This window comes from Rattus rattus, chromosome 1, assembly GCF_011064425.1.
Source record: "Rattus rattus isolate New Zealand chromosome 1, Rrattus_CSIRO_v1, whole genome shotgun sequence".
In the NCBI taxonomy this organism is placed as follows: Eukaryota; Metazoa; Chordata; class Mammalia; order Rodentia; family Muridae; genus Rattus; species Rattus rattus.
In genome coordinates, this window is record NC_046154.1 from 236,474,231 (window position 1) to 236,490,590 (window position 16,360).

The window sequence follows — 16,360 nt, forward strand, 5'->3', positions numbered from 1 at the left end:
AACACAGTCCAGGAATAAAGAATATGGTCACGGGGCTGGGGATTTAGCTCAGTGGTAGAGCGCTTACCTAGGAAGCGCAAGGCCCTGGGTTCGGTCCCCAGCTCCGAAAAAAAAGAACCAAAAAAAAAAAAAAAGAATATGGTCACAAACCGGAAGTTTCACAGAGGAATGGAAAAAAGCAACAAGCTACTATCCAGTTCTAAGTCCTACTCCACCCCCATCTGGATGGTCCGATCTGGACAAAGAGGAGCTAGGAGTTCAAGGTCCAGCAGCTCCAGGTTCTAGGCCCTCGCTCTGGGATTGACAAGTTGCGGGGGAATCAAAACCCATAGCCCTGTCTGTTCTCCAAGCTCCTGCGAGCAAGCCTAGCTGAATATTCTAGGAAACTCTTGCAGTGACTCCTGTCGGTTTTCACCACACACAAACGTTGACCAACCAACCAACCAATGTTGACATCCTCACACCTCCTCTGGTACCACAGTTAAAAGCCCAAGGTCTAAAGCCTGGCACTAGAGTCAAAATACCAGCTCAGCCATTTTCAGCTGTGTAACTCAAACACTACACTTAGCCTCTCTGGTCTTACACTTTTCTCATTGTAAAAATGGGGCTGATTAATTTTAACACTGTATCGCATATGATTATTATAGGAGTTAAATTATATATAACAGAAGAGGTTTAATTTCAGTTGCCTCAAAGTTAATAAGCACTACATAAATGTCAGCTATGATTATTCTTACGAAGCTAATTAACACGATCAGGAAATCATTTCAGTGAACTGATCTCACTGGTGAGGGCTGCCTCTATCAATGGGTAGAATATTCAACAGCAAAATGAGGTCAACAAGCAGGGCAGGATGTGAAGCAGCAGGAAGGCAGGAAGGGATTTCTAGGTACAGGTCACACTCAGATACAGCCGGGTCACCTCTCAGATCTAAAGTTTTCAACCCATTGGATTTCTGTTCAAGGAGATATGACTGATAATTTAGGATTTTTTTTTCTTAATTATTAACCAGAAGTTCTCTGCTCTGCTTATTGAAATAAATACTAGGGGGACAAAAAGGTTTGGTCTTTTTGTTTTGTTTTGTTTTGTTTTAATAAAGAAAAGAGCATCAGGAACAGAGCTAGGAGTGTGGGTCAGTGGGACAGCACCAGACTAGCATTCACACACAGGTCCTGTGACCATCCTCAGGGTGGCAAGTAGAAGGGCACAAAGCATGGTGACAAGGAAGGGACTAATAAAAAGCAGGCAGGAAGGAAATTTGCCCCCCTTTCAGCTTGCTGCATTATGCTTCAGATCAGGATTTCACACTGCTCTGCATTCTGACCCCAAATCTGACCTCCAGGCCCTCTTCAGCAAACCTCAGCGAGGCCTGGCTATGCCTCTGTGCTCCAATGTTGGTCTTTAAAGAACCTATCTACCCAGGTCCTGCAAAAACACAAGGCACCCTATGTCTCTATACACCTTTTTGCCAAATATTTTCATTATATCCTGTCCCTTCAGATATCTGGTCTCTGTGTCATCCTAAAGAGGAATCATAAAGGCTCACCTAAAGTCTCCCTCCAGCTAGCTAGTTAGCTTCCTTCCTTCCTTCCTTCCTTCCTTCCTTTCCTTCCTTCCTTCTTTCCTTCCTTATTTCCTTCCTTCCTCCCTTTCTTTCTTCCTTCCTGCCTTTCTTCCTTCTTTCCTTCCTATTGGTTTTCCTTTTCTAAGCCCAGATGTCAGTGTATCCAAGCTGGTCTTGAATTTCCCATGGAGCACAGGTTAGACTGATTTTCAATCCCAAGGGCTGGATTATAAACGTGTGACTTCCATGATCAGCACTACAGTGGTGCTGAAAGGTCCCGTGCACCCACTGAGTGCTTCCATTACCAATTGTCCCTCGCCCAATGAGAGATCCCTGCACATATTGAACTTCTGCCTGCATCACCTTCTTGGTCCTTGAACCAATCTCCTAAATTAGGTATTGTCACCAGCCTTACATTGCAAATGGGGGGGAAAAGAGCTTGAAGAAGAAAATGAATCTAGACTCCTGTGCTAACAGGTCACAAGCTATAGTCAGGTTAGATTCACTCTGCCTTCACCCCATACCCAACACCCATGCATCTCTGAAAATACCTTCATACTACATGGTTGCTTTTTCACTGAATTTGAGGAGCAGGAGGTGGGACTTTCTGAAAATGATCCTGTGAATACAGTGACAGCCACTTATTCCCTCAGTGGTGTTCTGGATCGGAAACAGTCACAGAGAGGAAGAAGAGAAAATAGCCCATGTGGTCCAGTACACATTCATATACATTTAAGTGTCAAAAGGGGCTCTTGAGAGTTCATTGGCAAACATGAACTCACCCCAGATAAAGGGCTCTGAATATGCAGTGGATCAAACCTACTACTCCCAGGAAATGTTCATAGTCACATGCAAGAGACAGGACACTTAAGGGAAAAGGGCACAGTGGCCATAAACTGAAAGGCCAGAGCAGCTGAGTCTTCCAGGAAAGCCAGAGGGTCTTTATAGACCCTGAAGATGGGTTTGAAACCATGACCAGGTGGAGACTGAGAGCAGGTGGTTGAACCAGGAAATTTCCTGGAACAGTCAGTCTAATGGATGGCAGCTTTGGTGATGCAGGTGGTGTACCTCTGAGACAGCTTTCCTCACTGTTTCCCTAGCTCACAGATTGTGAGGCCTCTTCTACTACACCTCAAGGAGTCTTTCCAAGAGTTGAGACAAACTGCAGTCTTCCAAAACGGAGCGTCCCATTGGAAATCCCACAAAGGGTTAAGATGTGGATGTAGAAAGATGGAGAAGGGGGTTGGGGATTTAGCTCAGTGGTAGAGCGCTTGCCTAGGAAGCGCAAGGCCCTGGGTTCTGTCCCCAGCTCCGAAAAAAAAAAAAAAAAAAAAAAAAAAAAGGAAAGATGGAGAAGGCAATTGCATTCATGTCCCTAACAGACCTGCATCCAAAAAGCATGAAGCCCCAGATGCTGAGAATGACTGTGTCCTGTAGATTTGTACTAAGCATTCACCTCGATTTATCACCCAAAGAAAGAAAAATGGGAGGAGGGTACGAATTCCAAAAAGATGACGCAGCCCTAAAATCAAGATAGAGAATGCCCCGAACAACTCACAGCACGGAATAAGTGAAATGGAATTTCCTCCCCGTCACTGGAAGGCACAGGACCTCAACTCCAGCGAGGGGGGCCCTGGAGCCAGCCACGTGAATCAGCTCCTTGTTTGCAGTTCCAGGGCCAGAGTCAGGAAGAGGTTGGGTGTGGAATGTGTACTTTTCCCTTTCTTCAGCTATCACTCTTCCCCTACCCCTCCCTTCTGTTTACATCCTCAGTCAGACTGTGGCTTGGGGTACCTCACGTGCAGAATCGCTGAGGTGATCGGTCAGAAGTACTGGGGATGTAACTCGGTTGCTAAGATGCTTGCCTAGCACGCATGAAGAACTGGATTTGACGCATAGCGTCCAATGAAACCGTGGTGCATGCTTGTAATCACAGCAATCAGGAAGTAGAAGCTAAAGCTTGGGTTATTCTCTGCTACCTACTAAGTTTGAGGCTAGCCTGTGGTACCTAAAACCCTGTCTGAAGTGGAATAGGTTTGGGGGGTGGGGGGTTGGAGGAGGAGGAGGAGGAGGAAGAATCGGAGAGAGAAGGAATAGAAAGGGGGATCCGGTTTAAACTGGTGAGGATTTAGTAGGAAAATGCAAAACTTTCTGGCTTCCTGACGTCAATCAGATCATTGGAGGCACCGTGTAATCAGCTAGGAATCCAGGAAAAAACGTCTGAACCGGAGAGCAAGGAGCAAGCTTCCTCTTCCACTAGCCCTGCCTGTCACACCTGCACTCACTGCCCCCCAGCAGAGTCAAAGAGCTGAGGCATAACTTCCAGTCATCCTCCGGAGCACTGGCTCTCTCGGGTTTATGACTTCCGGAGACTGCAGGAGAGCAATGACTGTAAACAGAAAAGTCCCTGTCACTTCTACAGGTTCAGATAGCCAGCCTCTTGGTGGTCAGAGTGTCTTCTGAGGGCCCTTGATATCTGAATCTAGAGGAAGCAGCAATCTGCCATCTAAGCACTAAATGTGCACACTTGTGGAGCAAACAGGTGATGGAGAAGGGCGTGTCCAGAAGCCCCAGGGGAGGGATTGCCACCTTACAGCCTTGCTAGCTGGGGACTGAACCCCTCCCATCTTCCGTTTCAAGACTTGCAAGAGAATGATTATACAGCTTTTCACCTTTGGAACTGCTAGATAAATTAAATCGAACGCTGGACATTGGGGATGTTCAATAAAATAGAAGAACGTGTAAAATGCGAACCATTATCCATACACCTACACCATGCCCGTGACATTTGAAACAAGCATGAAAACCAGGCTCACATCAGCCCACAAAAGCATCATGAAGGCACTGGCTTCATCAAAGAACAAAAGAGCCACTCCACCAGCCTACCCCTCAGTCTAACAAGGGAAGCAGAGGGCATCAGATATGTCATTTAAGCCACTTATCGCTGGTTCATCACACTGAGGGGGCCAATCTGATCAGCCCTGCCTGAATTCCCCCAGTTTTCCCTTTCCCCTGTTGTCATTATCTAAACATTTATCATCCCCAGGAAGATGCAAATGCTATGTGAATTCACAATGCACTGTCAATGAAACCCTCCCAGCCATTTGGAGGATTTATCTTAGTGCTAACAAGAGAACAAATGAAACCCAGGAAAATCTTAATTAACTCCATAAGCATCCGCTGGGTATTTCTTCCCCGAGCCCACCCCCATCTTGCTGTTAATCAAGGAAGACAGAGAAGCTACAGAAACACAACCGAATAGTTACTACTTGGTGCGTAGGACAGGGCAAGGAAGGAGCTCTCGTTTGAGAAAAGGCTGACCCAGCTCATCCCAAGAGCTCTAACAGACCTTCTGCAAGCTCCTGACCCTCTCTCTGTAAGGTCACTTGCAAATTGGTAACTGAGGAGGAGAAGGCTCTCTCAATCCCTTGGTTTGTGTTAGGCCTGTCCTAATTGTATCTCGCTTAACCTCCAAACACTTCCTCCGGAGAGAACCTGTTACAACCCATTTTACACGTGGACAAACAGAGGCCAAGAAGATAAATGACTTGCCTGAGATCATGTCTAAATACACTAAGCTGATATTCAACTAAGGCCATCCAGATGATAGCTCCTCGAGTCACTGCTCTAGGTTAGTGGGACAGAAGATAGTCAAGACTATGATGTTGGGGAAGCCCGGAGTGGGAAAGTGACTGGACATTGGTTTCCTCACTTGTGAAATGAGGGCAGAACCCACTTCACAGGACTGAGAGATCAATGAAGCAGAACCAGTGAAATATTAGAAAAGAAAAAATACTTGACCAGGACAGAGTGGCCTCTCAGCCCACTGTCCTGCACTGAGTACAGACTCCATAATAATTCAGTGAATCTAGACAACTGACCACTGACTGGGCCAACTTACAACGTTCTTGGGAGGCCTGAGTGAGAAGACTGACTATCTCTAGAATGTTTTCCCTCTTACGGAGGACCATTTTCCCCAGCATCAGCATCCAGGATGGTCCTGCTTCTTTGCATGCTTTGCACCTGCCTGATATGCAGTGCCTGGCCCTGACAGCTTTTCCTTCTTGCTCCTTCATAGAGCAGCCTGAGGATAGCATTCGGTAGGCTCGGTCCCTCAAGCTCCAGGATATGGCCCAGTAAAGCCAAGCTGGGACGGAACTGCCCATCTCCTGGGGTTATGTCTCCAATAAAGCAACAGGGGACCAAAGCTGAGCTGCTCAGCCATTGGGTTGACAGGTCACAAAACCATGGCACAAATAAGAACTGCCAATCTGGGTATGACCTACACACCACACTGTAATTCCAGCCCTTGAAAGGCTGAGACAGAATTATCAACACAGCCAGCTCGGCTACATCTCACCAAACCACAATAAAACAACTGCCAGTGTTCGTCATCAAGGAATGCCTGACTGTAAGGTAATGAAGTTCTCCCCTCTCCTACCAGGGACTCCCTGAGGTATGGAGCTAGGACACCCCACAGGTAATCTGCACCTTGGATAGCCATCAAGCCCCAGCAGAACCTGTAGAGCTCAGCATATGGAAGAATAGGCATGAGGGTCCTGCTGATGCCGTCTATTAGTGTGCCAAATAGAACAAGAGAGAGAAGTCTACAGACCAAGCCAGTCCTGTGCCTCAACGCAGCATGAGGTCATCAAGTCAGACAAAACTGGTCTAGTCCAACTGGTGTGTGGACTAATTTTTCATTGTGGGGAGATAGTAAAAGGAGACATCTCAAAGCATACAGATATTTTCCATTCGCGATCTTCAGGGTTCCATTTCTAATCAGACAGACAGACAGACAGACAGACAGACAGACACACACACACACACACACACACACACACACACACACCTCTCTAGCTCTCCTCATCTGACTCTTCTCTTCTCTTGTCCCTCTTAGACTTCCCACAGAGTTGAACTTCCTGCTAGCAATTTCCAATCCTGACAACTGTGCGGATGCCTCCTGAGATATCCTGCTGGGTGGGGAGACCTCAGCCATCTTTTCTCCAATGTTCCTGAGCCAAGCTATGAAATTTCCTAGAGTCCTCTTTTCCCATTGAGAAGGCTCCTCATGTAGTGATGGCAACCTCACCCCTCTGCCCAATGAGGCTCCCTTTTCTCAACAAGCCCAGTGTCCCCTGCTCACCAGATGCGCCATGGTGCCTTGGACCTTCATGCTTGGATTGGTGACATCAGAGAAGCTGACAGCACATAGCTGCGCTGCCCTCCCTCACCACTACTTCTGTTCTCCTCCTGTTCTTGTATGATGCAATGCTCTGCTCCTTCTTCACCCTCACTCTGACGCGATGCTCCTTCCATGTCCTGGTCTGGAGTGTCTCTGGGTATTTACCTAGTCTTCTTCCAGAGTGCGGACCATAGAGTCATATCCTGACCAGTATCAGGTAGCAGACCCTGCTGATGGGCACAGGTACACAAAGGCGTACCACCCATTCCTGCCCACCCAAGTACTTCCCTGATCTCAGGAGGAAGAAACTCAGGAAGCTGATGCGCCTACTTCGAAAGCCAGGTGGCCACACGTAGGAAGACTGCAAATATGTTCCCTGCATGGTAGACTCCCAGGGACACATTCTACTATGTACATAGACACTCATTGCAGGCCTGCTTACAAAACCAGGATCCTAGAATGACCCACACACACACAGCCCAAAGAATAAGGCCTGGAATAAAAAGACAGCAGCACGGTATCAAAGCCCAATGCTGAGTGACAGGTTCTACAGGAACCATCTGCATTGTGCCACCTGCCTAAGAACTGCTGAAATACCAGACATAATGGCAGAGGTTTCCACATAGATCTGAAATAGAAGGGTAGAGCTTGACCTCCTGGGCCCAAGCCCGAGGATAGAACTTCTATGAACATGAGCTGCGAAGCCTCTCCCTGCCTTAGGTTTTGTTTCATTTATCTCTTCAAAGGCATTGGTCCAAGGCAAACAAGCAGCATCCTCAGCGAGTATGAGTCCTGCGGGTGGGAACAGGACCTTTGATCCGTGGTCCTTTGTGACATCCACTTCTAGATAACTCAAATTACCCAAAGAAACAGACTCCAAATTCCATAGCAGATTCCTGAATGACGAAAGACTTTCTGGAAGTCACTGGAAGATGAAGGGACCCAGATAGTGTGGAGAATTCCCAGTGTCACAGAAAAAAATGACAGGAAGCCTCTGGGGTCCTGGAAATCACAACCACTGTATGGTACAGCTCCAGCGGCAAGGGCTGCGTGGCATGTAAGGAATTTGCCAAGCCACCTTTTCTAACACTCAAGGCTCCTCCCTAAGCTCTCTGCTCTGCTGTCACTCACTTTGGACCTCCAATACTTTCACCAATAGGACTCGTTTGTCCTCTTGGCATCTGCCCAAGTATCACACCTGGTCAGCCACCCCAAGTCAAAGCCTCCCCCAAAGTCCTAAGAAATGCCTGAGCTGACTTGAACTCAGAACCCAATAGTCACAAAATCAATCTGCCTGGCAATGTGGAATTGGATTAGGGGTTTGCTCTGCATCAGGCTTGATTTCTGTCTGTCTGGGTTTCCCACTTCAGTGCATCTAATTTTACAATAGCAACCTCCAGGAGCGGGAAAAGGAAGACCTAGAGAGGTCAACTAATCTATGGAAGGTCACACAGCCATAAAGTTGTTTTGCTTAGCTGGCCCTGTGTTTTCTTTGTGTTTATTTGGTTTTTGTTTTGTTTTGTTTTGTTTTTGAGTTGAGGTTTCTCTATGTGGCTGCTTTGGCTGTCCCAGAACTCATTCTATAGACCAGGATAGCCTTGAATTTAGAACCACCCTTCTCTGCCTCCCAAGTGCTGGGATTAAAGGAGTGCACCACCATCGTCAGCTGGCCCCAGGTTTTCTAATACTCCATCCAGAGAATTATTTTTACTATTATAAGTCTCTTTGTGTGTCCCAAACTTGTAACAAAGAGTTTCTGGTGACCAGGGGTGAAAAGGAGTCTGGGAGTTTGTGGCTGGCTATTTATTTGGTTAAGTCAAGTGTTGCTAAATGGTCAAGAGCCAAGTGCTGGGTAGAAGAGGCCAATACTCACCCATCTGACCCAGGTTTCCAGTGGCCACTGCCTAGTCCCACTCCACTGCAGGCAACATCTTTGGTGCAGTACCTGTAAGCCTTGCCTATCTCCAGACTCACTCAGGGCTTGGGGAGGAGGTAAGAGGTTGTGCACATGACTGCCTAGAATCTATCCCCTTTGTTAGCTCTTCAATTCCACAGGCTGAATGCTCACAGGAAGTGGGGGCTGTGTTGTGGTAAATATTATTTGATGGTATCTACCCCACCTTAGATCATTTGTTTTCTAAATAAAAGGCACAAAACATTTATATTTACGATAAGCCTTAAATTAAAGCATTAGAGTTGGGCAGATATCAACCCTCTATGCTAGTTGGTCTACTTTCCTGTCAGTAACCCCAAGATATCACTTGCCTTGTTCTTCCTGGGCTGCTCCTACACCAACTGGCCATGCACTCATGATCTACCCTCCCCATGGCTGCCTCCTCCTCCTCCTCCTCCTCCTCCTCCTCCTCCTCCTCCCTCCTCCTCCTCCTCCTCCTCCTCTTCCTCTTCCTCTTCCTCCCCCTCTCCCTCTCCCTCTCCTCTCCTCCTTCCCCTGTCATCTCTGCCTCAGTCCCCAAGCCCTGGAACCAAAACCCCACCCCCCACCTCTCTTGTGCCCAGCTATAGGCTGTAGGCATCTTTATTAACCAAGTTTTAAATTAAGGAGCAAAGTTTGCACAACGAAAGCTGGCATATGTGTCTTGAGGCAACTAGACCTAGGGATATAGAATTTAGCACTGCAATTTATAGCAAGAGACCTAACCACAACAACTGTGTGATCCTCACACCTACAAGCCAGTGGCTGGCAAAGCTCATCCGCCTCCTGGATCTTGTATAGGAAGGAAGTAAAAAGCAAACACTAGTTGACCCGGCCCTGGTGCAACTCAGAGATGCTAGCATTTGCAGGTGATGAACAAAGGAGAGCTCAGAGAGCTTAATAAAGTGGAAGGAGACCAACCAGCTATGAAACAGAAGTCTTCCAAACCTGGTTAACTTTGCTCCAAAGGAGCACCGAGTCTTGAATGTAATCCAGGGACTCAAATATATACTTAAAAACAAACACTCTGGGCTGGAGAGATGGCTCAGTGGTTAAGAGCACTGACTGCTCTTCCAGAGGTCCTGAGTTCAAATCCCAGCAACCACATGGTGGCTCACAACCATCTGTAATGAGATCTGATGCCCTCTTCTGGTGTGTCTGAAAACAGCTACAGTGTACTGTAATAAAAAAATAAAATAAAATAAATATTAAAAAAAAAAAAACAACAAAAACAAACACTCTAACATGACCTTGTCAAATTATCACTAGGGTCTCTCCCTTGCCTGTCCTATATCTCAACCAAAGTACATGTACTATCTGTCAATATCACAGCTTAAGACACAGTGGACATGAACTGACCGTGTGAAGGTTTCTTTTATGCTTCCTGGGAAACCCAATGAAAGCGCTATCCATCTGCTGCTGCCACAGCTTCATACAAATATTATATCTCATGACAAAACTCCATCCAGTGTTTATGATCCAGAAGTTTCTTACAAAGACAAACAGGTTTCCTCATTTAAAACAGGGACAAACGACAGCTTATGGGCCCTTGGCCAGTTCTTGTAAATAAAGTTTTATTGGCACACAGCTACACCCGCTCATTTGCATACTGCCAATGGCAGCTTCAGAAATAGGGAACTGCAGGGCTTTCCGAAAGCTGAAAATATTTACTTTTTAGCCCTGAGTAGGAAAAGTTTGCCAAACCTTAATTTAGACACAAATATAACCCACTCAGCATGCTGTGGTAACTAGGAAACCCAGAGCTAGATTGAACATTAAATTTCTGTGAGTCATGACACATCTTCAGCCTTCTCTTATTTCTCTGTGTCTGTGTGTTTTGATCTTCCAATTCTACTTCAACAACTTACTTAAAAATAACTAATATTCCCTGAGTAGATGTTCTATGTCCCCAGAAAACCCGCTGACTCAAACGCTCAAATGTGTGTTTTATTTCATTCTCAACGTAAAGTTGTGGAGGAGATAACAGCCTCCAATCATTGAAAAGAAATGAATGAAAGATGTGAAGTCACTAGCCGACTGCACAGCGGGAAGATTTACTATGCTGTGAGCCAGCCTAGAGTAATGGAGGGGCTGACTGGAGCACGCTGGGTAGTCAATATGCACAAGAGGGTAGACAGGGCCCACACAGTGCCTGCAGCCAATGCTTCACATGATTATAAGTTGTTCTCAGGGGCTAGAAGGATGGCATCATGGTTAAAGGTACCGGATGCTCTTCCAGAGGATCCTGGTTCAATTCCAACACTCGCGAGAGATAACACCCGCCTCTAACTGCAATTCCAGAGTATGTGGACTGTAAGCACTGTATACACATGCTGCACAACCATGCATGCACATGCTGTGTGGACTTACATTCAGGTAAAACACCAACACACATAAACCAAACGTGGTTTTACATAATAAGCATAAAGAACTAAGATGCTTACAATAGAGTAGGGTGTGTGTGTGTGTGTGTGTGTGTGTGTGTGTGTGTGTGTGTATTTCTGCACATCAAGCTAAGCTGCCATCTCCTAAGGAATCTTACAGATTCAGAGAGAAGCACAGTAGCCACAGTCTTGCCAGTTGGAAAGCAGGACCCATACCTACCCACATCACAAGCTCTGAAATTCTGCTCCTATGACATCATGAGCTCCCCACAGCCACAGTACCAACAGCTGTAAACAAGGACCTATACTCCAAGCGAAGGTCCCCTCAAGGCTAAGATCCTCCATGTATTCTGGAAATGGAGATCATTACGTTAGATTGTTGTTCTCTTAGCAATGATATGTGAGCCATCAAAGGCCTCTTGAGCCAGTGGCGATTCTCTACAAATCGGTTAAAGTACATACAAAACAATCCTTGTTCTCTAACACAGGCTTGCCAAGCCAAAATGTAAGCATAGCTTCTGGGACCTACACGAAGAACCAGGATGCACTTGATGACTACGTAGACCTCTTTGAACCTCAGAGTCTTCAAATGTGAAGCAGAGGGCCACACCCACCCCAGTAGATTAGATGATCCAGGGGACTTAACCCAGCTCATAGACAGCCCCATGCAGAGCGCCAAGACACTTGAAAAGAAAGAGGCTCAGACTCTTTTCCTGCCAAACTGTGCAGGCCAGCTAAGGTCCCAGCACCTCAGCCAGGGCGCTCAGCTATCCTCAGGAATGGAGGCTGGAGGATCTTGAAGCACAGCCCTCCCCTAGTACCAGTGCTTCCATTAGCACAGAAGCCCAGTGAGGAAAACCAGTATGGAAAACAGCCATCAACAAGACACATGTCCCACCAGGCAGCGGAGGAATGATTGAGGAGTTGAACCATAAACAGAAACGCTGCCTACTCTTGCAGCCACAAGAGGGTGTGACACAAGGACCCTTTCATTCCCAAGTACCACAGCCTAGAAGAAAAACCACTTAGTTCCCTACTACTGAGGAAAGAGACCAAAAGAAGAAAGGTGATCTGCTCCAGATTATGGCCACTAGAGGGGCCAAGAAGGGAGCAGGAGTCCCATCTCTCAACTTCAGGCAGTATGGTCCATGGCTGTGGAGGTTGGCAGCACAGTGGTCCCTTGGGAAACTTAACTTTGCTTCATAACCCGTATCTTAACAATGTCTACCCCATGGCTCTGTTCTGATGGCTATGTGGTTCAGTGTTCGCCATATTGCATGCACTGGCCGAAAAAAAAATGGTGATATTTGCTATGCCCATGTCCATCCAGCAACTGTCATATTTCTCACAGTTAGGGTTCTGTGCTTTTTGGAACCTGAGCCCACCGTCACCCTCTTGTGAGAGGCAGGAGATAAAAGAGAGTCACCACAAAAGGGTTATTCTAGGGAGTAACCAATAAAAGCAGAGAAAGGGAGCTGTGAGCTGTGTGATAAGTTAGGTACAGCCGTCCCAGAGGAAGAATGGGGGGTGGATGGGGAAGACACAGCCCCTCCCTGAAATGACTCCAGTTACCACCCCAGCTAGGCAGGTCCATAAGCACAGCTCCAAATACCTTATCCAACAAGTTCACACTTACCACAGGCACCTATTCTCCCCAGACCAGCAGTTCTCAACCATCTCAATGCTGTGACCCTTTAATACAGTCCCTTATGGTGTGGTTTACTGCAAGCCACAAAATTATTTCATTGCTACTGAAATTTTGCTACTGCTAGGAATCATAATGTAAATATCTGCTATGCAGGATAGCTGATATTCAGCCCCTGTAGGGAGTCCCACCTAGAGGTTGAGAATTGATGGGTTAGACCATAAGCAGCTAATTAAGTACTGTTCTCCCAGCCTGACCTAACTCCAGCCCGAGTCTCAGCCCTGGGGCTCGAGTCCTGTGGAAATCCCTAAAGTCTGTTTTTCTCAGGTAGAAGAAGGAGGACTATAGGTTTTAGGGGCACAAGAACAACTACAGGAGAAAGTCCCATCACATACACCTCCAGACCCAGAAGAAAATCCTCCTCCTTCAGCTGATCCTATTGGCTCTGCATAAAACACCAGACAGACAGCTTTCAGCTTGGCCTTCTCCTAAGCAAATACCTCAAGCCTCATGGCTCTCAACTATAGAATGGAGGAGACACACTATACTCCCAAAGGAGTGTGACTAAATTATACAGCTATTCTAAAGGACCCTGTTCTATCTACGCTCAGTGAAACTGCAAGGAAACCACAGTGGGTCACCATCTCATCAGACCAACTCTGGTGCAGCAATGTACAATGTGTCTAGCCTTTAAGCAGGACAGTGGGGTTTCTCAGGCTCCTCCAGCATAAAGTCAGTGCACATCTATGGGCTGTAAATAACAACATAGCATAAACAGAGGACTCTGTGTGCATAGACCTTTTAGGATTGCCTAAACTTTTATCCTTGAAACGCTAGACCTAGAAGCTCATCCCACATACACCCTATGTCAAGTTCCACTTTGGCAGCCAAACGGTGACCTGAGCATTGTGCTACCTCCTACTGGGGCTACTACTCTCCTTTGGGTAGCCTGGTGACATCCCTGGGTTCTACCAACCTTGTAACCCCTAAGGAGTCAAGAGTCCCGCCAGTCAGCTGCAAAACCACAAAGACCTCGGTTGTCGAATCCACTGCTCCTTCCCTCTGGCTAGCCATTGCAGGCTTGATGTTTAGCCTTCCCGAGTGCTGCAAAGAACTATGACCCTTAACCTCCTGTCCAGGCCAAGCCACTCCTTACCTGGCTCCTTAGAATCTTCTCAGGGCCAACCAATGCTCACCCTCCCCAGAAGCTGGTCCTGACCCTGTGCAAAGCATCAGGCACATGTTCAGCCTGTTGTGAGCCTCAGCTCTGTCAACCCTGTGACAGAAGAGAATACTAACTTCAGTCATGCTAAAGGGAGAAGGGAATCGGATTGTCACTGGCCCTGAGTCACATAGGGTGGTAAAGATTTAAACTCAGAACAGCTACCTGCTGACACACATGGTACCAACCATCTGGTCCCGTGGTGTTCTCAGCTCTTGGCATAGAGTCAAGAAAGGGTTTTATTGTGTCTATCTTCCTTATGAAATTGCCAGTGCCTTAATGAATTAACCATCACATCTTCATTTCTCATTCTTGCAGGGTGAGAGACCAATGCCAGGTACCCACTAAGTCTCAGAGACATAGCCATCCTCCTCAGGCCTTGCCTTCAAAGCATTTAGAGTCTAGACAGAAATAAGAACTTTCAATTGGTAAGTACCCATCAACTTGGGCAAGGGTAGCTCCAGAGGGGATTCTCTTTTTAATATTATTTTAACATAGAACAAGTTCTACTTTTTTGTCTTTCACCCACAGGCTTCCAGTGTCACGCCAGACACATAGATGAACATAGAAGACAGCAGAACTTCTCAGAGCAGCCACATGAACATACAGCCCTCAGCCAGCAGCCAGGATAGCTTGGAGTAAAGCACAGGAACACATCAGAAACACTTCATTGAAAGGAGAGGGGTCTTGGGGACTTACATTTTAGAGGGAGCCTGAGAGATCAGAGCAAATATTCCCATGGAGTCAAGGATAGAGATACAATCCTCTCACTAATGATCCTTGTCCCCAGTGGGCGTCCAGGCTAGAAGAATCCATTAGGCCACTTGTAACATCTCAAGGCAAGCCAGGTGTATTACTCCAGAATTTGCATCCACCAGAATTACTCCCCAGGGAACTTCGTCTTACTGTAAATCCACAAGGTTCAGGAAATCTTGAGAGAGGCTCCGTGGAGTCTGCAAGCATAGCCTGCCGGAGGGCATCTTCTCACCAGGGTCGAGTTAAGAAAATCAGGCCTGAGACAAGGAAGAAGAAAACCACGTTGTCACAATCACAGACTACAAAGACCCTGACTGGTTCACAGAGGAATGTGCTAAAACAAACAAATAAACAAACAAACAAAACTTGTGACCCAAATACCGGTGAGTAGAAGGCCTAGGCCTACTATGACGGTAGGAAAGCCTTCATTGAGGGATACTACACTGGTTGCTACCTTCCAGACAGATCTCAGAGCCGGCTGGAGAGTAGGGCCTGACTGAGCCAACAGTATGGATAAGGGAAAAGAGATTCAGTCACTGGCTTGCTTTGGCTGACAGAAGGCCAGGCCTGGCACCCAGCCAAGCTCCCCTGCAGGTCTGAAAGGTCCCAGCAGGGAGCTACTAGGCTTAGAGGCTTAGGGGTCAGCTGGTCGGAAGTCAGTCTTTGTTTTGTTTCTTTTTAAAGGCAACCACAAAAGGCTGGCCTGGCTCCAGGTCCTGCCCTACTTGGTGAGCTGCTTCTCCAGGACAGGCCTGGAGCTTGTTCTCATTCATTCAGCAATTCCTGGGCCCTTCCAGACTGGTCCAGCTACTATGTCTTGGTCTCCTCAATCCAGTGTGTTCACATTATCCTATTATCCTATTATCAGGTTGGGGCCTGAACATCCCTAGCCTCCTAAGAGTACTAGCAGTCCTTCACGGAGCATATATCATCCATCCAGCTAGAAGCTCTGACCTACTATATTCCATCCAAGGCTCCAACCACCTGGAGTCCTCCAATGAAGTTCCCAGAATAATATTTGGGGGGACAGAGAGTAAGTGTGATGTACAACCAGGAAGGCAACAGCAGAAGGTAGGCAGGCAGTCAGAGGTCCTCCCAATCGGAAGCCGGACCCAGTGTCCTGAGTTATCTTATGAAGGACACCTACCCAAGATGGCTATGACTAAAAATTCAAACATTTCCCACATTTCATACACACACACATAAGATATACATACACACACAAACACATACATACACACACACACACACACACACACACACACACACTGAGCTAAGAGTTATAAATTGTTATTATTTGGTTACAGAGATAAGAAATTTCAGGCCTAGGGCAGCAACCAGGGGGAACCCAATTGCTGACTCTCAAGTCTGGAGTCTATTCAGTCTCTAAGAGGGGAAGACATTTCAGCACTAGCTCAGCATAAAAAGAAGGGGGTAAAGACGTGGTTAAACGTTTACTGAGGTCCACAGGCAAATCTGAAGCCCTGAAGTCGTTTACTTTGCTGTGGTCAAGTCCATTAAAGTTCTATGACCTGAGGAAGAATTCTCATATGGTTGATTGTTACTCTAGCTAAGACGTAGTTCCTGACCAAGAACAGAGGCAGTGTGGATGGTCAGGAGAAAAGGGACCCCACCATACTCTTCACCTGTCAGAAAACAGCAAGGGGGGCG

At 46.8% G+C, this 16,360-nt stretch overlaps 1 long non-coding RNA gene across 4 annotated transcripts in view; it reads right to left on the bottom strand.

The window, feature by feature from the left end:
- The window catches only part of LOC116912038, a 213,842-nt gene that overhangs the window by 130,298 nt on the left and 67,184 nt on the right, over positions 1 to 16,360 (bottom strand). For 2 of the 4 annotated variants that reach the window (XR_004389415.1, XR_004389418.1), the window contains exon 2: positions 13,868 to 14,946. This is a non-coding gene — a long non-coding RNA (uncharacterized LOC116912038). The remainder of the gene's footprint in view (positions 1 to 13,867; positions 14,947 to 16,360) is intronic. The other 2 variants (XR_004389416.1, XR_004389417.1) reach the window with 2 other exon arrangements.